At 35.3% G+C, this 25,609-nt stretch overlaps 1 protein-coding gene across 6 annotated transcripts in view; it reads right to left on the bottom strand.

Annotated features, from left to right (window-relative positions):
* The window catches only part of FNDC3A (fibronectin type III domain containing 3A), a 176,373-nt gene that overhangs the window by 141,200 nt on the left and 9,564 nt on the right, over positions 1 to 25,609 (bottom strand). Inside the window, exon 2 of one of the 6 annotated variants that reach the window (XM_031961943.1) lies at positions 9,731 to 9,770. The exons of 4 other annotated variants lie outside the window; for them this stretch is intronic. The gene's annotated coding sequence lies outside the window, so the exon portion shown is untranslated. Of the gene's footprint in view, positions 1 to 8,374; positions 8,469 to 9,730; positions 9,771 to 25,609 lie in introns of those variants that run through there. One more of the 6 variants, XM_023499650.2, reaches the window with a different exon arrangement.

Genomic DNA, 25,609 nt, shown 5'->3' with positions numbered 1-25,609 from the left:
TCTCTTTTATCTTGTGGGCTTTGGAATTTGACTATAATATTCCTGCAAGTTTTTTCTTTTGGGCCCTTCAGGAGATGATTGGTGGATTTCAATGTCTATTTTTACCTGCTGATTCTAGGATAAGGGAGTTTTCCTTGAAAATTTCTTTAAATATGATGTCTAGGTTTCTTTTTTCTTGACTTTTAGATATTAAAATTCTTAAGTTATTTCTCCTTGACTTATTATCCAAAGAGACATTTCACATTTTCTTCTATTTTTTTATTCTTTTGATTTTGTTTTGTTATTTCCTAATATTTCATGGAATCACTAGCTTCCACTTGTTCAATTCTAATTTTTAAGGAAATATTTTCCTCAAGGAGTTTTTGTACCTCTTTTTCCATATGGCTAAATTTGTTTTTAGGGAGTTATTTTTGTCAGTGAATTTTTGTACCTTGTTTTTCATTTGGGCAATTTTGTTTTTTAAGATGTTATTTTCTTCAGTATTTTTCTGTGCCCTTTTGTTAATTATCTTTTCATAATTATCCCCCTTGATTTCATTTCTTTGCCTATTTTTCTTCCACTATTCTTATCTGATTTTGAAAATCATTTTTTCCCTGCTTTGCTACTAATTCTTGTTGGGCTTCAATCATGTTCTTTTTTTTTTTCCCTTTAAAACTTTACTTGCAACTGTTCTGACTTCATTAACTTCTGAGTTTGTCCTAGTTTCCTTGTCCCACTGTAGCTTTTAATGATTAGGTAATTTTTGTGTTGTTTGCTCACTTTCCTACTTTATTTCTTGAGTTTGAACTTTACGTTAAGGCTGGTTTCTGATGCCAACATGGGAAGTTTTGGGAAGAGAAGGGTACTTACTGTCTCAAGTTTCAGACTTTTCTATACTGCTGTTTTCAGAACTAGTTCTGAAGGACTAGAAGTTTTCATTGTTTCCAAGGTGTGATCTTAGGAGAGGTGTACTCCCTGTTCTCTTGGTATACACTATGGTCCTTGTTCAGGAACCCTGATCCCTTGAGATTTTAACTGATATCACACCTCTGGGTCCTTTGCTCTGGGGACCAAAAATGATTCTCTTCAATGCCCAGATCCTTTGAAACCAGAAGCGAAAACAACCTTCAAGACTTCTAGTTCCTCTTGACCAAAAGTGTTCCCCTCTGCCCTTGAACTATGACTCACAAGTGGATATAGGCAATGGAACTATCAAAGAGCATCTGACCTTGCATCCAGTGCCTTACAGAGGGGCCCCGTGTAAATCCTTTTAGATCTATTGCCAAGTCCTTATACCATCTCTGCCTTGAGAGCTACCAAAACTTCTTCAGTCACCATCTAGTCCCACTACTGGTGTTTTATCCACATGAGCTCCAAGTCAATCTCCATCAGGTCACAGATTTCTCCTTGTTATCTTGGGCTGGAAGAATGTCTCACTCTGACCTTTGTTGCCTCTACCACTAGAGAATACAATTCCAAGCATTATTTTACAGTTGTTTGGAGAGGAATGTTGGAAAGCTCTGCTGATTGCTTTTTTTTTAATTCTATCATCTTAGTTCTGACCCTGAAAGTCCTTAATTTATTAGCAATATTCCTCTTAATGCAGATCAAGATTATATTAGGGTTGTTTGACTGTCATATTACACTGCTAACTTACGCTACATTTATAATCCACTATAACTCTCAAGTCTTTTCCAGAATAACCACTGTCTATATATTTCTTCCCCATCTTATACTTATGAGGGTAAATTTTTTGAGTCCCATTGGGAAAGATTTTACTTAACTCACTGAATTTCTTCTTTTTTTTTAATAGCTTTTTATTTACAAGTTATATGCATGGGTAATTTTACAGCATCGACAATTGACAAACCTTTTGTTCCAATTTTTCCCCTCCTTCCCTCCATCCCCTCCCCCTAGATAGTAGGATGACCAGTAGATGTTAAATATATTAAAGTAGAAACTGAATACAGAATAAGTACACATGATCAAACCATTATTTTGCTGTACAAAAAGAATCAGCCTCTGAAATATTGTACAATTAACCTGTGTAGAAAATCCAAAATGCAGGCAGGCAAAAATATAGGGATTGGGAATTCAATGTAATGGTTCTTAGTCATCTCCCAGAGTTCTTTCGCTGGGTGTAGCTGGTTCAGTTCATTATTGCTCCATTGGAACTGATTTGGTTCATCTCATTGCTGAAGATGGCCAGGTCTATCAGAACTGATCATCATATAGTATTGTTATTGAAGTATATAATGATCTCCTGGTCGTGCTCATTTCACTCAGCATCAGTTCATGTAAGTCTCTCCAGGCCTTTCTGAAATCATCCTGTTGGTCATTTCTAACTGAACAATAATATTCCATAATATCCATATACCACAATTTATTCAACCATTCTCCAACTGATGGGCATCCGCTTAGTTTCCAGTTTCTGACCACTACAACGAGGGCTGCCACAAACATTTGTGCACATACAGGTCCCTTTCCCTTCTTTATGATCTCTTTGGGATATAGGCCCAGTAGTAACACTGCTGGATCAAAGGGTATGCACAGTTTGATAACTTTTTGAGCACAGTTCCAAATTGCTCTCCAGAATGGTTGGATGTATTCACAATTCCACCAACAATGTATCAGTGTCCCTGTTTTCCCACATCCCCTCCAACATTTTGCATTATCTTTCCCTGTCATTCTAGCCAATCTGACAGGTGTGTAGTGGTATCTCAGAGTTGTCTTAATTTGCATTTCTCTGATTAATAATGACTTGGAGCATCTTTTCATATGGCTAGAAATTAACTCACTGAATTTCAACTTGTTATATTAAATGCAATTGTCTAATTCTGTCAAGAATTTTTGATCCCGACATACACTGTCCTCGAGCTATTTTTGAATGAAGAAGCATTTGTTAAGTGCCTTCTATTTGTACAATTATTGTGCTATGAAGACACAAAATTATGCTACATAACCTCAAGCGGGCCCTTATTGGTTTTTGGCAATTCTTCCATAATTCTTTATCAATTCACTATTCCACTCTCCACAGCAGCTCTTTGATACTTCCTTAATTCTCCCATGGCTTTTCTCCTCCCTGCTCTTAGCTGAGAACTTTGTCTAATTCTTTATTAAAAAGGGCTATTCATCATGAAACCCAACATCTCCCCTATTTCTCATCTGTCCCTCAGGTACTTTCTGCTAATATCTTCTACTTCAGACATGTCTTACATCAGATACCACACAAAAGAAGTTGAAAAGCCTCAGAATTACAAGTTTAGATGATGCTAAGTGACATTTTATATCATTTTAAGGTTTGTAAACTCTTTATAAATCAAGATGCTGTAGTAGAGGTAGCACAAGTCTTATAATCATTTTAAGGAAATGGAAGCTCACAGGGTTAAATGAATTGCCAGTGACAGGGTCTAATTGCAAATCTTCTTGACTCTAAGACTCAGCTATTCCGCCAAATTCCCTGCATTCATGTAGTTCATAGTACAGTAGTGAGATGTGCCATTATGTATTTCCTTGTATAACAGTTAGGTTTTATGTATTTCCTTGTATAACAGTTAGGTACAAAGTGTGAAGTACAATCCAAGAGGGGGAAAAGTCACTGATTGCTAATTGTGTTTTAAAGAAAAAAGAATTGAATAGTTAAAAGGGAAAAAGGAGAATACTTGGTTCATTCATGTTTTTTCAGTCACATCTTACTCTGTGACCCCTTTGGAGATTTTCTTAGCAAAGATACTACAATGGTTTATCATTTCCTTCTTCAATTAATTTTACAGATGAGTAAACTGAGGTCAACAGGATTAAGTGACTTGTCTAGGGTCACACAGCTAGTTAAGTGTCTCAGGTCACATTTGAATTTAGGAAGATAAATCTTTCTGACTCCAGAACTGACACTCTAGTTTCTCTACCCAGTTGCTCCTATTTTGGAATAAGGAATAGTATTAGCATTGACAGGAAAAATATAGCACAGATTTGGGAACAGAGGAGTCTAATTTAGCTAGTTATATTAGAATATGCAGCAGAAAGTACCATAAGAGAGCAGGCTGGAAAACTAAGTTTGCCAAGGGCCTTGAATAAAAACAAAAGAATTTTTTTCAAAGGACAATAGGGAGTCAAAGAAAGATTTGCAACAGAAGAAACATGGATAGAGCCATGAATAATAAAGCTAAATTTGGCAGCATTTTGAAGGTCAATATGGGTGAAACAGAATAGAGACAGAAAGACTAGTTGGGTAGCTACTGAAATATAACATGTAAGTATAGGAAGGAGAATACCCAAGAATGAGTGTGGAGGTAAATCCAATAAGATTCAGTTTTGAATATGAAAAGTCATGGAAATAGAAAAGTCAAGAAAATTCCAAGTTTCACATTTGTGAGACCAAATGAATGGGTGATGTCACTGATAGAGAAATAGGGAAGGGAGAAGGGAGAAAAAGATAGTGTTTGGCTTCAGAGAGAAGGTCTTTTCAGGTGCTGAAGTCCTTTAGGGCACTGGGTCTCCAAATTTTTTTGATCAGGAGTCTCTATCAGCAAGACATTTTTGAATACAATCCCTTAAAGTAAATATTTGCTTATTAATTATGTACTGTGGTACTATCATACAGATATTACAAAAATAATAACGTATAAATGAGATAAAAATGAAGAAAAAGTATTTAATTTTTGAATCAAGAGGGAGACATTGGCGTTTACTTAAAAGACCTGAAAAAGATGTTTTGGCATTTTGGCAATTGGTAGAGTATAGATTTGAGAGGTGAGAGTTATAGGCAAAGAAAATGATGAGAGAGCTAATTTAGTAATCCAGCTCAGTTGAAAGATAATGAGGGCCATGTAAGTAGAGAGCAGAAAGATGCAATGAATGTTGAAGATGTAAAAAATTCAAGATTTTGCAATTAGTTGGAGATAAGAGGTAAGGGAAGGTGAGTCCAGGCTAATACAAAGTTTGTAAACCTAAGCAAAAGGAGAGAAGGATAGCAGAACCCTCAGGGAAATCTAGAAGGAAAAGGGGCGGGTGAGAAAAAGATATATGTAACTCATTTAGGTCTCCTCATTTTACTGAAAAATTACAGGGGGAGAGAAGGAAGCACTTCTTCAGCAACCAGGCCTGGTATATAGACCATCTGTGGCAGCCATAGCAACATGGTAACAGAGGGGAAGAGGAAGAAAGAGAGAGAATATGAAGGATTTGGGGTGTTGTAATACCCCCTAGGATAGTAGGGGATAGTAAGACTGGGTGGGGATGAGGGGCGAGAAAAGAACATGGCACATTTCCACTCTCCCACTGGGCACCCCCGTGTACCATGGGGATCAAGCCCTGGCCTCTGGGGAGCTTTCCACAAGCCCCACTTTAGAGACCACTACTTTAGATGGCTGGATTGTTTGAAGTTGGAGGCTAGAGTAAGAGATAATAGATAGGAGTCAAATGCATAGAGATAAAAGCTGTGAAAGCCAAGCAATTAGAAGGTCATGTTTACTGGGTAGTTTTAATTGTTTATAAACAAAGGGCCAATATAATCAACCTACGCGAAGTAAACAATCACTGCAGCGATTTCTTTGGGATCTTTTTTTGGGGTGGCTCAGACAGTGATTTTGATAGGGAATTCCCAAAAAAAGGAAATCCTCTCTACCAGTATCTTTTTGAATCTTCTGTCTTTCTCTCACCCACTCCCATATGCACATCACCTGTGAAACACATAATTATTTGCATGTTCCTTGCTCCCCCAGTATGTAGAATACTGTTTTGGACACTATGAGTCCTAGGAAGACATTCTAACTGGAATTTGGGAGGTAACAGCTGGAGATGTGTTCTTTGGCAATCACTGGCTAGATGTTAGATAAATCCAGAGGAGTTCACCAGGAGAGAAAATATGCTAAGAGAAGCAGTCTTAGGGCAGAGCTCTGGCATACAGTACACCAAGGGGGTATTAATGGAATAATGATCCGGTGCAAAGGAAGATGATGATGAGAGTTCAGAAAGGTAGAAGATTTAGGTAAGAAAAGTGGTATGAAAATCCAGAAATAAGAGTATCTAATAGGAAGCAGAAGTCAGTAGTACAAATGGTAGAAAAGTCATGATGAAGGCTGAGAAAAAACAATTGAATTTAGCAATTAAGAAGTTATTGGGAAATTTTTATGTCACATGACCAAAACTATGGAAGACTAGACATTTTTTATGATCCCCACTGCCCCTCAAATCTCTTCAAAATGGGAACTGTATGAAAAAGACAAGGTAATTTTGGCGCTCTCTCTACAAACTAACCAAGAACCCAAAGGTGGTAACAACCAGAAAAATGAACTAACAGAGGTTAATGCCTAATGATCTCACTCATCACCCCCCCACAACATCTGAGAAAAATTAGATACATAAAAATGAAATATTTGTTTTCCACAGGAGTAATAATGGGGAGGGATAAGGGATAGTAATGAAATGCACAATCAAGGACATGACAAAATTCCTACTGGGGGAAATTCTTCTATGTTCTCCATCACCTTCAGGAATTGATATTTCTTAAGAGTAAGGAAAAAGGCAAGAAAGGGGACTAAGACCTACAAGGCAATATTGTATTAGAAGAAGAAATTCAAAATAGTTTCCTTGGAAGCTTTAATTCCATGAGAAATACATGGACTAAAGAAAGAACAATAGGACCACAAATCAAATTATTAATACATCACTGACAGAAAAGGAAAAGAACAAAAAAAAAATGAGGGAAAAGAAACTCTTTTTAGAAAAAGATGCGGGAAAATGACATAAAAAAGTTTAAGGTGAGGAGAAGAAAGGGAATTTCCTTATTACCTGAGAGAGAAAAAGAGAAACCAAGAATTAACTAAAAAATGGAAGGAAAAAAGAAAAAATATATATTTATTTATATTAAGCAACAGGTTAAAAGTAAAGTAATGACAAAGGGGATGGAGGGATAGAATTTAGGATTCAGAGAACAAAATCTATAGGAATGGTTTGGTTTTCTTAAAAGCAGATTAGGCAAAAATAATGGAAGACAAATTATTGTTTTTATATAGGAAGATGGAGGGAACATTCTAATTCAAACATGAATGTAATAGAATATTACTGTGCTTTAAGAAATGATTGATATGATGAATACTGAGAGGCATGGATAAATGTAAAGTAACAGACAAAATAAAGTAAGCAAAAGAAAGTATTAGAGACAAAAAGGAAAATATAAATTTAACTTGTAATTTTTAATGTTAATGGATTAGACAATCCAATAAAATGAAAAAAAAAGCAAGAGTGAATAAAAGTTAAAATCTCACAATTTGATGCCTAGAAAGACAAAAGAACAAAATACAAAAATATTCACAGAGTAAAAATAAGGGGCTGGAAAAAATTTACTATTCATCAAGGGAACTGAAAAAAGTAAAAGTTGCAATCATGCTATCAGACAAGGTTAAACAAAAATCTACAATATAAAAAGATATTTGTAAAGCACTTTAGCACAGTGGCACCTAGGAAGCTTTCCCATCCTCCCTTTTTTCCTTCCTCCATAAAAAGGAAAAATTACATAATATTAAGAAAAAAAAAAAGGTAAATCAATATTCTTATAAAACATATACTCCAAATGCCTTGCCACCTAAATTCATCTGAATTACAAGAAGACAAAGAATATAATAGTAACAGGAGGTCCTGATGTCTCTCAGTTTTGGTGGGCTGGTGCAGTAGAAAGAGTGATGGGCTGGAGTCAGAAAAACCAAATTCATCCAGCACTTACCAGCTACATGACCCTAGGCAAGTCACCTACTTCTCCACCATACCAGAGTGTTTGTGAGGATCTAAAGAGATAATGTTTGTGAAGCACTTAGCATAGAGCCTGGCACAAAATAAATACTTAATAAATACTTATTTCCTTCCGACCTTTTAATGTATGCCAATTAAGTCATCAAAGGAATAGTTCATAGAACTCAATAAAATATATTAACAAAATTCATTTGAAGAAACCAAAGATCTAAAATTATCAAAGGAAACAATGAAAGGAGATTAGGAAGAAAGTGCACTTCCAGATCTCAGATTATATTACAAAGTAGCCCTCCAGCGGGTGTTTGCATTGGTTAGTCCGAACCATCATCCGATGAGCATAAATGTCATCAAATCATCTGGTATTGATTTACATACTATACCCTTTCCTCTCAAAAATTAGGTCAATGGAACAGACAAGAAAAGGAAGAATCAGAAACAATGGAACTCAATAAACCAGTGTTTGATGAATCAGAAAAGATATGCTACTTAAGAAAGAGCTCTCTATTTGATAAAAACTGAAAAGCAATCCAACATAAATCAGGTTTATATGAATACCCTATTACATATTCCACAACACACATTCTAAATGGATACATGACCTTAAAATTAAGGATCATGCTATTAAAAACAAGAAAGGTAAATCACATACCTCTCACAGTTAGTTTGGCAAGATGTACTTCTTTTTTTTCCCTCTGAGGCAATTGGGGTTAAGTGACTTGTCCAGGATCACATAGCTAGTAAGTGTTAAGTGACTGAAGCCAGATTTGAACTCAGGTCTTCCTAACTTCAAGGCTGGTGCTCAATCCACTGCACCAGCTAGCTGCCCTGGGAAGATGTACTCTTAAATCTTCTACACAAACAAAATTAAAAATCTAAGACAGAAGTAGTCAAAGTAGGAAAAATATTTGTAATAAATTTCTAAGAAAAGGATTTGGTATCTAAAATATATATTAATATATCAATGTATATTCTACATAATAGATAAATATATATATGTATGTGTATGTGTATCATATTAACCTTACACCCCAAGAGGAATGTCAATCTATACCAAAATGTTTACAGCAATACGTTTTCTTATAGTAAAGAACTAGAAAAAATGGATGCTCATTGATTGTGGAAAGGCCAAACAAATTGTGAAACATGAATGTAACGGAATAATACTGTGCTAAGAAATGACTGACATGATGAATACTGAGAAGCATGGATAAATGTAAATTAATTGACAAAAACATAAAGTAAGCAAATTCAAGAAAATATAGGACTACAGAAATATAAAAGCAAAACAAAACAAGACAAAACAAAACAAAAACACAAAAACCACACCACCAATCAAAATATTGTAAAATTACAAAGAACATCTCCAAATAATAGAAATAAGACTCCCAATCTCACACCTCTGTAGAGGTACTATTGATGTAATATGCTGCATATATTATCAGACTTTTTCAAATGCTGATGAGCTTTGTGGATATTTTTTCTTGAAAAATATCATTTGTTATATGGATGACTCTTTAGAAGGGAGGAGACTAGGACAATTTGGAAGTAAAAAAAAATTAGAAGATCAATAAAATTTATTTTTAAAGAAAAACTTTAAAATTAAGATATTATGGGTAATCTTAGAATCAAATTTCAGTTGAGTGGTGGACTTAGAAGGCATTGAGGAAGGGGAGGAAATGGAAATAGAGTATAAAGCTATAGGAAAATAGTTTGAAGGATTAAGGTTAAAAAAAAAGTTTTTAAAGAATGGAGGAGGTCTGGGAATATTTATAGATGACAAAGATACAGCCAGGAAATCAAAGATTAGAAAGAAGCCATAAGAATGAGGAAACTAGGGCTAGGAAAGGTTAATTATTTACACTTGCATTTCACACTAAAGTTTACAATTCATATACATATACACAGTAAACCATACACATAAATCATTTGTTTCTTAAATCCTTCCCTAGAAGTAAATACTACAGGTATATTTCTACAATTTCATCTTATATTTATTGACACTTACTTTTTATAGCAACTTGATTTCCAAATAAATTCTCCCCACTCTTAAACAGTAAAAAAAAAAAAAAAAAAAAAAAAAAGTTAGCAAATCACCCCAAATAGACTGTGAATAATAATAATTAATGAATGAATTAATAGGCATTTGTCAAGTGTTTAAAATATGTTAGGCAACACTCCATAGGGTACAAGACATAAAAATAAAAATATCTGTCCTCAAAAAGCTTACATTCTAACAGGTAAAGACAAAATACATGGAAGTGGTGACCAATAATGACTGCCTTGTTCTTGAGAATTCTTGGAAGGGAACATGTGGGAAGGAGGAACAGCAAACAGAGAGTAGGATGGCGTGGTGTGATTGGCTGGTTTGAGGATGTGAAGTTTCTTTAGTCATATAAGCTATACCCTATCAAAAATCACAGCTGGTTGGATCTGGAGGACAAAAGTTACTAAAATGAGTAGATTAAAACTTCCCTAAGGACAAAGGTCAACAATCTGAAAATAGTATCTTGTTTGGTTGTCCCTTCTCCTCCCAAATTTTCTCAACTCCTTTCTGAGCTAGTTAAGCTAAATTAGTACAATTACAAATTCAGGTTCTTTTTTGGAGACCTTGTTAGTTACTATAACACCCATTTTGCAGCTAAGAAAAAGGAAATTTAGGTAGTAAAATTAATTTGCCCATGGTCAGCCACATAGCGGGCATGAGAGCTAGGATTCTAGCCAAGGTTTCTCCTCAGTTTAGTGTCACTTTCTATCATTATGATAATTAAGTCATAAAACTTTATTTGTGTGGCTGGATCTATTGATACCTGGTGCTTGGCTCTCTGTGGTACTAATTACACCCAAAAGCAAGCAAACTGAGATATAACACATAGAATCTACTAATTCTAGGAGGGAAAAAAAAATACTTGAGGCAAAACAAATTATATCATCTCTTTCACTGCAGCAACTAAGGTGTTGTGAATTCAAACTTATTTCAAATATTTATTAGATAGCAGGACAGGAAAAAATCATACTACATGAAAAAACATTAGTAAAACTTAATTTATGGAATACAATCCCTGATAAAGAAAATAAATGAAACTCAGTAATTCCATTTTTAGACTATAGTTGAACAACAAATTTTCATGGTTAACCAATTTATTCATCAACAAACAGTTGCAAAACTTGTTTTAACTTTTTGGTGATTTCTGGTGTCTTCAGATGTCATTCAACTAAATTATGAAGTCAAAACTATACCACAATAGATTAAATTGGCATATGTGAAGAATGAAGGGAGGTGTTAATAAAATAGTAAAACATATTGTCTGTTTCTTTCAAAAAGGAAAAGTAATGAGTGTAGGGAACCAGAACTCTGGAGAAGTATACTTGAAACAAGGTGTTAACTCAGTGGAATTGATGAGATAATGATTCTCTAGTTTACATATATCTAGTATGATATAATGATATAATCACTTTAGTTTGATATAATGATATAATCACTCTAGATTGGTTTATACTCAGTATACTGTAATGATGTAATTGTAATAAGGTATTTAAGGACTGAGAGAACTGGGGACAAAGTCAGACTGAGATGGAGACTGGTTGAGACTGTCAAACTGAGACTGGGTCAGACTATGACAGACACAGACTATGTAAGAAGTCAATAAAGATTTTGGACTCTATTCTTGTCCATTCTTATGGTGTCTATCCTGCTGAGACCAAGGCCCTTCTAAAGGACCTCCAGAAAGCTAGCCCGGACATTATATTTTAGTGCCTGAATGTGGATGTAAGAACCTATACTCAGCAATTCGAATGATGTGATCGGCCCCAGTTCAGTGGAGAAGTCCCCTTGATCTGGAAATAAGGTGAGTATAAAAATAAACAAGCAGAAAACTTTGGTAAGGTCTAAACTAGTCACTTTTGTATTTTAGCCAAGGTGGGGCAAATACTAAGAAAAGAGCTTCCCCACTCCAGGGAATTTTCTTTCCAGGGGAAGTGTGTAGAAGGTATAGTTAAGCTAATAAAGAAGTAAGATTTGTTGGTACCTTGGAAGCAGATCATTGTACTCTTAAATATATTAGAGTGCACGTCTCCTTGGCTCTCTAAGGAAGATATATGGGAGCCAGATATGTGGGAACTAGTGGGAGAGCAACTAATTGAATATTATGAAGCTATGGGTCCTGATTCAATTCCTGAAGAAACATTCCTTATGTACAATATAATACAATTGGCTTTAAAGAATCCCACAAGTTCTTAAAAAAAAAAAAAAAAAAAAAAAAAAAAAAAAAAAAGGAAAAGTTTTAAGATAAACAGCCAGACAAGGAAGAGTGAGGAAAAGGGATGGTGGTAGTGGTACTGACAAATCATCTGAAAGGCATGGAGAATTGGATCTTAAGTACCATGCCGATAAGCTTAAAGAGTGTGGTGCTTCTCACTTTCACAACTCAGTTGTACCTGAGCAGGCACACCATTAGGACATTCCCTATCTACTGACCATCCTCCTTCAATTTCGTATTGATGGGTGGAAGGAGGAGGAGGAAGGGGAAGGGCAGTGACACCATCAGCACCATCCATGCAGCACCTTTGTCATAGATTACAAAGAAATGAGGGACAGAATATATCTGATTTTAAAATAGAACCAAAACCTGTGATTGAAGAGTTTGACTCTTCAGGTCAAGAAAAAAGAAAATACATTCCATTTAATCTAGAAATTATCAAAGATCTGAAAAAGGCTTGCACTCTTTATGGGTCTATATTGTTTTATGTTAAGATATTATTAGAAAATTTGGCTTTTGAAGTTTTAATTCCTTAATGATTTGAAATCTATACCAAGGACATGTTTAGAACCTAGACAAAACTTATTCTGGCTTTCTGAATATAGTGAACTCTGTAGGATATAAGCCCAATGAAATAGTCAACCTGGAGTTAATACACCAGTCACCTGTGACCAACTAACAGTTAGGTTCTTATGCAGAAACTTTAGCACAGATTAATTACCCCATAGCAGCATATAAGCAAATTGCTTCTGCTGCTATTAAAGCATGGGGCATCCTCCCAGGAAGACAAGATAGAGGGGAAGCCTTCATGAAAATAGTGCAAGGTCTAAATGAACCTTTTGCTGATTTCATAGGATGTCTGCAGACAGCTGTCACACAAAGTATTGGTGAAAATGCAGCTATAGACATTATGATAAGACAACTTGCTAAAGAAAATGCTAATGAAGTTTGTAGAAGAATTATACTAGGACTACCCAAGGATGCTCCCAAGGATGCTCCTTTAAAGGAGACACTGTGCCACAGTGGGCAAAAATACCTTTTATACCCAGGCTGAGACTCGTCAATGCTTTCAATGTGGTAAAATAGGGCATCTGAAAGCTCAATGATGGCATAAAGTTAGAGTGAGAAAACAGAGTGGGAGAATAAGACCCAAAACGCCATATCCAAAATACAACAGAGGCTTCCATTGGGCATCAGAATGTAGACGCTTCAGGGAAACAGGAAGCAAGGCCCAGCTCCAGAGCCCCAGGCAAAAAACACTAGGAGCATGATGGTAGCTGATACAAAACCCAGAGTCTCTAGTAGTTCAGTGCTCAGACATAATAAGTCGAGAAGCAAACTGATGGAGGAAAGGGATTACAATTGGGGAGAATAGAGTTATATGCAGCTGGGACTACTGAAATATCCCCTGGAGAGGTGAAATCTGTTTTTTTCCAGTCTATGGATCCCTTGCCTCCAGGCACAGTAGGCTTGACCATTTCACCTCCTGAGAGAACTTACAAAACAGTGTTCATCCATACACTGATGTGGGAAACTGGGGAATGTGTAGATAATATCCCAGTCACTAATACAGATAGACAATGTATGACTTATCAACTAGGAGAAGTAGTAGCATCAGGTTTACTGATACAGATTACTAATAGGCAATCTGCTGATATTTGTCCAGTTTTTAACTCCCAGCAATAGAATCCAGAAATATTCTGGACAGCAGCTATTACAGCTGACCAACCTATGCTCACTATCTATATAAATGGCATACCATTAGAAGGATTGGTAGACACAGATGCAGATTGTACAGTAATTACAGGTGCCAATTGGCCTAGTCACTGGTCAAAGATTAAAGCAGACACCTACATGCCTGGTGTAGGAAGAGCAATAGCAGCTGAAGTTAGAACTTCTCCTTTGAGATGAATATTTGAAGGTGAAAAAGTTTTTACTCCTTTTATAGTATTAAAAAATCCCCATCAATCTATGGGGAAAAGACATCTTACAATAGTTAGGATTACAAATGAGTACTTTGGCTTTTTAGGCAGGACTGCTGTTGAAGGCCTGCCTGCACTCTCACCTGTTCCCATTCAATGGAAAACTGATACACCAGTGTGGATAGAACAGTGGCCCTTAGCTAGCGATGAAATTCAGGCCTTATTAGATACAGTACAGGAGCAACTTGAGCAAGGACATTTACAACCTTCTCTAAGTCCTTGGAATTCCCTACTATTTATTGTAAGAAAGAAATCTGGAAAATGGAGGATGTTGACTGATTTAAGAGATGGAAACTATGAAAACTTTTCAGAAGCCTGGACTTGCATCTCCTACTCAATTGCCTAGAGAATGGCCTCTTTGGGTTATATACATTAAGAATTGTTTCTATTCTATCCCTCTAGAGAAGGAGGATATGAAAAGATTTGCCTTTTCAGTGCCAAACATTAATTTAGCTAAGCCTTATAAAAGATATCAATGGACAGTTTGCCACAGGGAATGAAAAATAGCCCTACTATGAGTCAAATGTATGTCTCTGCTGCTCTTACTTCAGTAAGAAAAGAATTTCTAAAAGTTATGTTGTTACATTACATAAATGATATCTTGGGAGTGTGCACCTAAGGAGCAAATATTAGAAACAAGTCTACAAAAGACCAAAGAAACATTAAGGAACTACGAATTGTATATAGCTCCAGAAAAAATTCAAAGACATGCTCCTTCTCAATATTTAGGATATGAAGTATACTTTACGGTTCTTACAGTACAAAAACTTTCCTTAAAAACAGAGAAACTAAACACTTTAAATGACTTTCAGAAATTGATAGGGAGATATCCAATGGATATATCCAGTGTTAAACATAACTACCTATCAATTACAACCATTATATGACATTTTAAGGGGAGACAGTGCTTTAAACTCACCACGCCAGCTAGGAGCATAGTAAAAGGCTGTACAGCTTGCCTTTCTTTCCATGCTCCTACGCTCCCTCCAAGGAAAAAACCCTGTGGTTTGAGACCCAATGAAATTTGGCAAATGGATGTGACCCATTATAAATCTTTTGGTCGTCTGTCTTTTATCTGTATTGTAGTAGACATCTTTTCAGGACTTAGTTTTGCAATACCAGCAGCAAAAGAGACAGCCTGAGTGGTCACTGAATTCCTCATCCACGCATTGGCAATCATGGGTGTGCCACAAGCAATAAAAACAGATAATAGACCTGCATATACTTCTAAACACTTTGCACATGTTTGTGCACAGTATCAGATTAAAAGGCATACCTTTTAATCCTCAAGGACAGACAATAGTAGAAAGGAGAAACAGAGACATCAAGATGGTCCTCCAAAAACAAAAGAAAGGGGGAACCACAGGTAACCCTAAAGAACTTCTAAATTTAGCTCTTTATACAATTAACTTCTTGATTTTTGATAAAGATGCATTGGCTCAGGCAGACAGGTTTTATAATCCACCGGAAAGGCAGTGTCCCTTGTGAGCAGCTCCATTACCTTTAGATAATCGCCAGGTGATATGGAGAGATCCAGAAAGTGATGAACGGATGGTACCAGATAGGTTAACTGCGAAGGGGAGAGAGTTTGCTTGTATCTCTACAGATGGAGAAGGAATCAGATGGGTGTCAACCAGCCGTATTTGCCTTGTCCATCAGAGAGAGATGGAGAAGACCCTTGAAACAAAGAAGACCCAAGAAATATCAGGTGGTTCCATCGCTGACTGAGCCCACCACTGAAAGAACATGACAGTTATGGCAACTGACTCATGAACACCAAAAATTGTGAATGAGACTGATGTAGCATTTTAAAACTAGCAGGAATCATTGGATTCCCTGACATGTGAAGTAATGGATGATAGACTGGTTTTGGACTATCTCTTGGCTGCTGAAGGAGGTGTATGTGTGATTGTTGTTTATATACCCTCCTTCTAGGACTTAGAGAAATGTATATTCATATTGTTTGTTATATCATTACTTGCCTGTGTGATTTCTCTCATGTGGATTCATACTGTTTGTTACATCACTACTATTTGCATGTATAATTTATGTCTGTTATGCCATACTGAGCCTGTGCCAGCTATGGGAAGAGCCATCATTATTAGCCTGAGTTATATTACTATGTGCTTGTGTAATACCTCCCATGCTGATGGATTTATGTATATCTGTTACAATTTCAGCCCAGAGGAAACCTGCTAACTATATCTGGTTTGGTGTTCTCACCTTCCTGAGAAGTCAGGGAGGATGTGACCACCTGTATTCTAAAACAAAAGAAAGAGGGCGATGTAGAGGGCAGGAACTCTAAAAAGGTGTACTTGAAACAAGGTGTTAACTCAGTGGAATTGATGGTGGAATGGTTCTCTAGCTCACATTATATCTAGTATGATATGATGATATAATCACTCTAGTTTGACATAATATAATCCCTCTAGTTTCATATAATGATATAATCACTCTAGACTGACTTATACTTAGTATACTGTAATGATGTAATTGTAATAGAGTATTTAAGAACTGGGGACAAAGTCTAATTGAGGCAGAGACTGGTGAGACTGTCCGACTGTCTAACTGCTGGAGAAGACTGGGTCAGACTGAGACTAGGTCACACTGTGATAGACACAGACTGTGTAAGAGACAATAAAGACTTTGGACTCTATTCCTGACCATTCTTGTAGTGTCTATCCTGCTGAGACCAAGGCCCTTCCGAAGGACCTCCAGAAAGCTACTGACTTTACATTAGTAAACATGGTACCAATACCAACAAAATAAAGGAAAGAAGACCATTAAAACAAATTTTAAGTTAAAATTAGGTAACTAGAAAGAATTAGAAAAAAAAAATAAAGAGAATAGGATATACAGTTAGAAAAGAGGCTTTAAAAGTTTGTTCACATAGACTATACTTTCTATGACAGCCTCAACAACTGGTCGTTCAGTATCTCAGAGAATCTCCAATGAAAGGAATATGCATAGATGAAGAAGACAACTATCTCTTTCAAATGCTCTCCATTGCCTTCTATAATGAAAAAAAAAAGTAACTCCTCTTCTACATTGCTATTATAGGTCCTTTATATGGCATAATTTTGAATACCCACCTGCCAAATCCTTTTGAAAATATGGTACCCGGGAGAGACTACAGACACAGGACCTTACATATGATTTAACTAGGGCAAATTACATTAAGATTTTTATCTTTCTTGTACATCACATGACACTTCTAATATAATGTCTATTTTGCTTTCGTGCTTGCCATTTTACATTATTATTCACTCATAATATTAAACATTATTCACATTAACCACATCTTTTTCATACAAATTAATTCCTCCTCACCCCCTACTATATTTGTACATTTAATTTTTGTTGCTATTAAATTTCATCTTAACAGATTCAGTCAGAGATATAATCCTTTTGAGGTCCTCTGACCTTTTAATTTTATCAAATCTTAGCTATACTTCCCAGTTTTGTGTTAACTGCTGGTAAAATAAAGAAATGGTGCAGTTCTAGCCCTGAGAGCTCACATTCTAAGTAAGGGAATATTGAGGGGGGAGACAATCGATGATTAACTATAAATATGTATGTGAGTATATAGAATATACTCTATATGTACATGTAGAAATATATAATGACATATGCATAAAATGTCTCTGCCTGCACACACACATATGAATATCATATAGATATATCTATGGTATAACCTGAAGATCCTCTCAGAAGACATCAGCAGTGAGGAGTTATTGGGGAAAGGGAGGAATACTGGGAAAGGCATCTCCCAAAACAAAGGACTTGACCTGAGCCTCAAAAGAAATCAAAGACAGGAGAGCATGGGATTATTTTGATGTTTACAAATAGTTTAATGAATGAAGAAAAGATCCTGGATTTTTGAATATGAAGGAGCATATCTCATTAATCTAAGTCTACATAAAGTAAAGCATTTAATTAACTAAATTGAATACACTGAAATTTGTTTTCTGCTTAGCCATTTCTGAAATCATATAAACACCTATGCATTTATTTGCTATTTAAAAATGAGGCATGAAGGGGAGAGACAAGCATGTGTGCAAGGAACAGACAGGAATCCAAAGTCACTGGATCACAGAGGATGTAGAAGAAGCCTAAAAAAATAAGAAGAGACCAGATGGCAAAGGGCCTTAAAAGCCAGTACTTTTATATCTGAGTTATACTTGAAGTTAAAAGGAATCACTGGAATTTTCTCAGTAGGAGATTTACCTGATCAAACCTATGCTTTATCATTTTTATAGCTTAGTAAAGGATGAACTAGAATGGATAGAGAGTTGAGGAAGGGAAAACAACCTAAAGATGGCAGTAATAGTCTAGAAAGTATTACTGAAAAAAAAAGGGTAACTTTAATTATATAAAATTAATTTTTTCTTCAAATAAACCTTATTTAGCTAAATTAAATCAGAAACAATTGGGAAAAATTTGCAACACTTTTTTTTTTCTGAAAAAGGCCTCATTTCTAGAGTAAATATGGAACCAATTTAAATTCATAAAAATAAGAGCCATTTCCCAATTGATAAATGGTCAAAGGATATGAAAAATTTTCAGAGGAAGAAATTCAAGTTATCAATTTTTGAAGCAAAAATATTAAACATATCCTTTACTGACCACAGTGCAATAAAAATTACATTCAAAAGGAAACTATGAAAAAAATTTATAATGGAGACTAAATAACCTTAAGAATTGTTGGGTCAAAGAATAAATCATAGAAATGAAAATATATAATTTAAGAAAATGACAGAAGACAACATGTTAAAACTTTTGGAACATAGCCAAAATAATCCTACATTTCCCCCAACAAATAAGAGAATAGAACAACGAATTAAGAATGAAATTAGAATTAAAAAAAAAAACAAACAAACAAACCGGTACTTAATATCAAAATAGAAATTCTGAAAAATCAAAGAAGGGATTAACAAAATTGAAACCAAAAAGGTAAAAGAACTAATAAACAAGGAATTGGAAGGGAAGCAGCAATGATGGGCCAATGGAAGCATAATTAAACAGCAAGTCAACTATTTTAAGTAAAAGAAGGAAAATTAAGTTTCTAATATTAAAAAAAGGAGAATTCCAGAAAATGAAGAAATAAAAGAACATTTTGAGATTTTCTGCCCAATTAGATGCTTTTTGAGAAAAAAAAAATCTATCTTTTGGGAAAAAAAAAAAAAAAAAACCAACATCCAGATCAATAGAACAAAGAATATTGAACATAAATGAATAATTAAAAAAAAAAAAAAAGAAAGAAACTGGGACAAGGCATAAATTAACTCGCCAAAGTTAAAAACAAAGCAAAACAGGGACAGGGTGCATTTTATAAGTGAATTCTAACAAATATTCAAATAACAATTAAATACAATATTACATAAAATGTGTGCAAAAATAGGGAATTAAAGATGAATGGGATAAACTAGGTGAAGACCTCTTATAAGAATGTGGCCATAAGAATATGCCCTAATTATAACTTGAGACTTTGCAATAATTTGAGTTATAGCTAAAAGCTGTAGCTGTTCAATTATCTTAGCTAAACAAACATCTCCTTTCTGTTCTCCTCTCCCCCAATCACCTCTTAATTAACATTTATGTGCTTAATGGGTAAAGAGTTTGTTACTTAATAGTATTCTTTTATTTTGGGGACAGATTTCAAACTTTAGGGTATAAGCTTGGACTCCCCCAGACAATGGGAGAAAAGGTCAGGGAAAGGGATGAGGGCCTTCTGATTAGGTTATATATAATCTTATGTTTTGTAGTTTGCACTCCTTTACTGACAATGATTTGTCTGTTGGGAGTTGCCCTTTCTCATCTGAATAAATCCTTTTTGTGTATTTTATCTATAGAGTTCGATTTTAATTTGGGTTTGGGTCATAACTGTCTCACACAGTTTTAGGGGCTCATTCCAGGATATTCCTCTTCGTGAGGGGTCTCTTCCATATCGAATTCTTGGACAGGTGCCTTCAAGAGAGTTCTTTGTTGGTCCTTGGATGTTCCCTGCTGAGGAACTCCCCTCTTCAATTCCCAAAGAAAGACACCCAACAAAAGCAAAAGTGGAAGTAAGCTAGCAAAGATAGAATATTAATTCAGCTCAGGATAAGCTAGTTAAAATATGTTTAAAAATCAATCAGCGAAGTTGTGTACAACCCAGGTAAATGGTGAGGGGGAAGAGACTAAGCAGTTAAAATCTATAAGAGAACTTTCCCTTTGCCAAGAACTGGTGAGGGGCCAGAATGAGTGGGATTGGGACTGTGAGAATTTAAGTGGTTCCTGTCTGTAAAAGGCTCTCATTTCCTTTTGATACTGGGAAAGTCTTAAGTGGTTCGAGTCTATAAGGGTTCTCCCACAGGTCCTTTAACCCTCCAGACTGCAGACTACAGTCTCAAACATCTATAACATCTGGTAAGCATCCATTCTGCTTCTTCCAGGACTTAGTAAGCACCCACTTTCTTGGAACTGCAAACTCCAAAGGTTTTGCTGGGCCAGCATTCCTTGCTTCCTAAAGGAACCTCAAGAATGGATTGTTAAGGATAATTCTCAACCTCTAAAATGGACTTTGGGGCAATTAGGAATGTTTTGGTGGGAGGGAGATCAATTGTGCTTAAAGGAATTTTAATAATATTACTGTTGTACCTGTTATTTATATTTCCAGAAAAGTTTATAGGGACTCTTTAATTGGAGAAAGTTGAATTAACATTTCTTAGGATGAAGAAATTATTAATGTTAATTCTGATAAGGTTCTTTAATATGAAATTAGGACAGGATATTCTATATTCCATGTGAGTTATAATTGGTTGTATAGAGTCATTTTAATGCTGTTTCCAATGTTTAGGGAGATTCTGAGAACAGTGATTTATCTTTGTCCCTTTGAATATGGTTAATACCTGAACATGTTTTGACATAGATTGGTTATTGAGCATCCTAAAATAAAATGATTTGTGTAATGTTGAATTTAAAACCATCTACTTATATATGAAGATAAGCTGTGCACTTGCTAGGATCAATCTCTTATAGTTATCAATGTTAAGATTACAGTCAATATTTATTTAGGATATGTGATCCTTGAAAGCTAAATTCACCTGAAGTTTTGATTAATGAGACTTGCTAATTGAGAGAGAAAATCTCTTGGGACTGTAGCTGATATTATTTGGAGTTTTGAATTCAGAAATAATTTGATGGATCAAGTCAGTAATCCACTGAAAGGAATAAGCTACAAGCTACTTAGAACCTGAATTGTTAACAGGTGAAGTTTAGTATCTGGGCAAAGGTTGGGAGGACAACCTTGGCCTTCACTTAAGGTGGGATCCTTGTGACTCAAATTCCCAGTGGTGTTTCTCTGAATAAGAATCTACCTTATCATTCCCGAGTATTGCTGTAAGGTAGAATTGTTACTGCATATAATTATCCTGTCATGTATGTGCTCTCAGGCTAAAGCTGAAAGGACCAAGTTTTTATTTTTTTTTAAATAATCATGTCCCTGCTTTTTCCTTTTATAGCAAATTTCTATAATCAGGGGGCAAGTGTTCAGTTAGAAACTATGAGCGCAATACAAATATGTAAGATCTTGCAGTTTCCTATCTGAAAATATATGGTCATTATATCCTAAATAACTAGGTATTTGGCCTAGTTACCTGTCATTAGATGCACATGTCTGTCTGTTTCTTTAGAATTCTTGTTGCTGCTGACTTTCCTGATAGGCATCTTTATTTATGAAGTTACCTATTCTAATTACTGGGGACACAAATGGTTGGGGTGATAGCCCCAGATGGGAGTTAGAAGTAAAAAAAAACCCAATTTGTATGCTGAATAGGCTCATTAGTCTCCAGGATATGGTTGAAATAATTATTAACCCGACAATGAAGGCAAAAGATTTGTTAGCACTTGGGCCACTCAAGACTATAGAAACAGTACTCCAGCATAGATTGAAGCATGCCCTTAGCTGGCAGGCCAAATCCTGAAAGGGACTTAGCCCCCTAAAAGTTAGCTGTAAGAAGTGGGATTGGGATGCATAGTGGAGTTAGGGGAGATACCATGTGGCATGGGAGAAGGGGAAAAGTCACCCCAAGTCAGCATGCTGTAGTGGAATGATCTAGAGGGATCAGCCGTGAGATGGCCCACAAGTAAGTTTTATAGGGAAACTTTAACCTCAGGTTCATGACTGGGATTTCCACAGAGGGTGGGTCTCAGGAGCTTGATATAACTTGGATTTCTGACTGGATTACCTTTAGAGGGTGGGAACAAGGAACCAAACTGATCTTCATTATCAGTCTTCACCCAACCTGCCTAAGGGATTAATTTTTATCAATTCCCCTGCTAAGAAAACCTAATACTGAAGACCTCATCACTCACCATTTAATACCTCTTGGTAGTCTTCGTCTGGAGGCAGCTGGTGGAAACAGGTTCTTTGGGTCCTGCTGATAGCTTAATTAATCCCTTAGGCAGGGTGGGTGAAGACTGATAATGAAAATCAATTTGGTTTCTTGTTCCCACCCTCTAAGGGTAACATTTATACTAGCAATGCAAGGTTGGCAAAACCATAATGGACCCTATAAATGACCAAAACCATGATAACAAAACATATAGAACCAAAATAAATAAATAAATAAATAAACTTTTGACAAAACACTTGTCTTTATTAAAAAACCTTGTCGATAATTTGGATTTCTTTGAGAAATGCTTGCTCATATACTTTGACCATTTGTCTTTTGAAGAATGTTTCTTTTTTTATATATTTAAATCAATTCTTTTATATATCAAATTAGTAATAAAGACTTGCATCTCTGCATGTAAAGTAAGTAAAGTAAGCATCCCTGAGGCTCCATACCTCACTCATCAAATTGGTGGGTAAGGGAAAGGGAAAAAAAAGAAAAGGGAAAAAGGGAAAGAGAAAGAGAAAGGAAAAGACAACATGTTGGTCAAACTGTAAATTGGTTCACTGGGGAAAGAAATTTGAAACCATTATACAAACAAAAAAGTCACTAAGTATCCATTTTGCCCTATATTACCACTATCCTAAAAAGATCAAAGAGTGAAAAGATCCATACACAGAAAAATATTCAATCTCTTTTTTTGTAGTGGCTAAGCACTGAAGACTAAGGAAGTATCATACAACTGGAAAAGGTTAAATAAATTCTGGTATACAAACTCATAATAAATACAAACTTAAAACATTATTGACCTATAAGAAATGAGGAAATGTACATTTTTAGACAATCTTGGGAATAAGTATATGAACTAATGAATTTGAGATTAGCAGCATCAGCAGAACAATCATACATTATCAAGGTAAAGAAAAACTTCAGAATTTTGCTTACAAATTCTAATCAATGCAATGACCAAATACGATTCCAAAGAACAAGTGATGAAAGATACTTTCCCCTCCATTTACAAAGATGATGAACTTAAGGTATAGAATAAATTTCGAAAGTGGCTGATTTTAAAGATCTTGCTTTTCTTTGAGACATGGAATAGGGAATGCTGAATGTTATTAAGAGGAGGGAAAGAAAAAAAAACTTAAGAGGGTCACTGTGTTTTTAAAATGTTTTTTTTAAAAAAAAATTCCTTAAAAAACAAGGAATCAAACAGGACAAGTTTGAAAACAGAACATTAAAATGTGTTATATACTTGAAAAGCAAACTATGTATAATACAAATTCTTATTTTATTGTACAGGCCCTTTCTGTTGTTTGTTATATATGTAAATAATCATCTTAGTTTTGTGTTTGTTAAATAAATTATAAAAAATTAAAGAAAAATAAGTTTGTTTTTTTTAAGTGTCTCCCCAAGGTACTGTTCTGAGACTTCTATCCTCTCCATACAACTCTTTTCTAACCTCATCTATGTCCCCTAGGTTCATTTATTATTTGAATACAATGATTCTAAATCTACATCTTCAGCCCAAAGCTTAATCTCTCTCCTGAATCTAAGTCTGGATCTCTAAGGACTGTTGGCTATACCTGCTACCACCAGCTAAAATCTGACATGAACTAAAAAAAAAAAAACTTACCACTTCCTTTTCCACCCAATAATCCTCCTTTTCCAAATTGCCCAATTTCTAGTTAAGCTCATCCATTATCTTCCTAGCCCTCCAGGTTCATAATTTTAGTCCTGCTTGACTATTCTCTCTTATAATCAGCTTCTAATTCAGGCCAACCTTCTAAATTCAGGCCATTGTTTCCCAAATGATCTCTCTGTCATCAATCTTTTCCATCACCAATTTATCCTTCACAAAGTTTGTAAAATAATCTTCTGAAGGACTGGTCAATAACCATCTCTCTCCCCTGCTCAAAAAGCTTCAGCAGCAATCTGCTGCTTTTGGGATAAAATACAAGCTCCACTAGCATGACATTTAAAGCTCTCCACAATCTGGTTTCAGCCTTCCTTATTTTCATTCCACTTTCTTTCTTCAACCTGCTTTATTTCATATTACTCCCTTTTTGCATACTCTACATTCCAGCCAAACCAAGCTATTAGCTGTTCCTTGAACTTGACATTCCATCTCCCTCTGAGGATTTACACAAGCCAGCCTCCATGATTGGAATGCACTCTCTCTTCATCTATTTTTCAGATCTCTCATTTTCTAACGGCTCAGATGCTACTTATTCTATGAGGTCTTCCTAATTCCCTCAGGCATTAATGCCATCTCTCTCCTCAAAAATTTCTACATTATTTTGATTTCTTCTTTGTTCCTTTTACTCTTATTTTATATATAGTCATCTAAATCATTATTCTTCTAATGGTAAAAACAATGTAAATTCCTTGAAAGTAAAAACTTTTTGTATCCTTAGTATCTAGAACTCCTGAAGAGAAGTATTCAATAAAATGAATTTATGCATCATCAAAAAGAAATTATTATGAAACTAGTATAGTCATGTTTAAAAAAAGATAAAATATTTTAAAATACAGATGAGAGAGAAAAAAGCCCCATAAAAGTCTCTTATTTTGTCAGTCACTAACTTGTTAAATTGTATACATATTTACTATGTGTTTCTTAAAAAACAAAACAAAACAAAACAAAAACAACTACACATAGTAAAAGTCCACAATTTCTTTTATGTTCTTTCTAAAAAAGAAAAAAAAAATGGGGGGGGGGGGGAAGGGGAGTCTCTGGCAAAAATCAGATTCAAAAAATGCCAAGAAACCTGCTAGAATTATCTTAAATAAATCTTTTACCAAAGCCATCTTCTTCAAACTACAAAATCTCATCAGGTTGAAAAAAATTAGCTTAAAAAAGAGGAATAATTGGGTATTAGTAAGGAAATGATCATCTCTAATGTGATTTTTTAAAAAAATTGTTGTTTCCTCAACAAAGTAGATAGATCTATTAAATAAAGGACTATTTTATTTCTTTAAAAATAAGGGGATTAGAAAGGTAGAATGATGTTCTAGGAGTATCAATGAAAGCTAGAGTTGCAAGCAGATAGGTAAAAGGGCTTTTGATATCCAAGCTATTAATTTTCTTTTTTGGCTGAGGCAATTGGGGTTAAGTGACGTGCCCAAGGTCACACAGCTAGGAAGTGTTAAGTATCTAAGGGCAGATTTGACTCGGTTCCTCCGGACTTCAGGGCTGGTGCTGTATTCACTGTGCCACCTAGCTGCCCCTATCCAAGCTATTCAAAAGGCAAATCTAAGGGCAGAGAAC

Source organism: Sarcophilus harrisii, chromosome 3, assembly GCF_902635505.1.
Source record: "Sarcophilus harrisii chromosome 3, mSarHar1.11, whole genome shotgun sequence".
NCBI lineage: Eukaryota > Metazoa > Chordata > Mammalia > Dasyuromorphia > Dasyuridae > Sarcophilus > Sarcophilus harrisii.
Note: the sequence above shows the minus strand (reverse complement) of the source record. Positions and strands in the feature narration are given on the sequence as shown.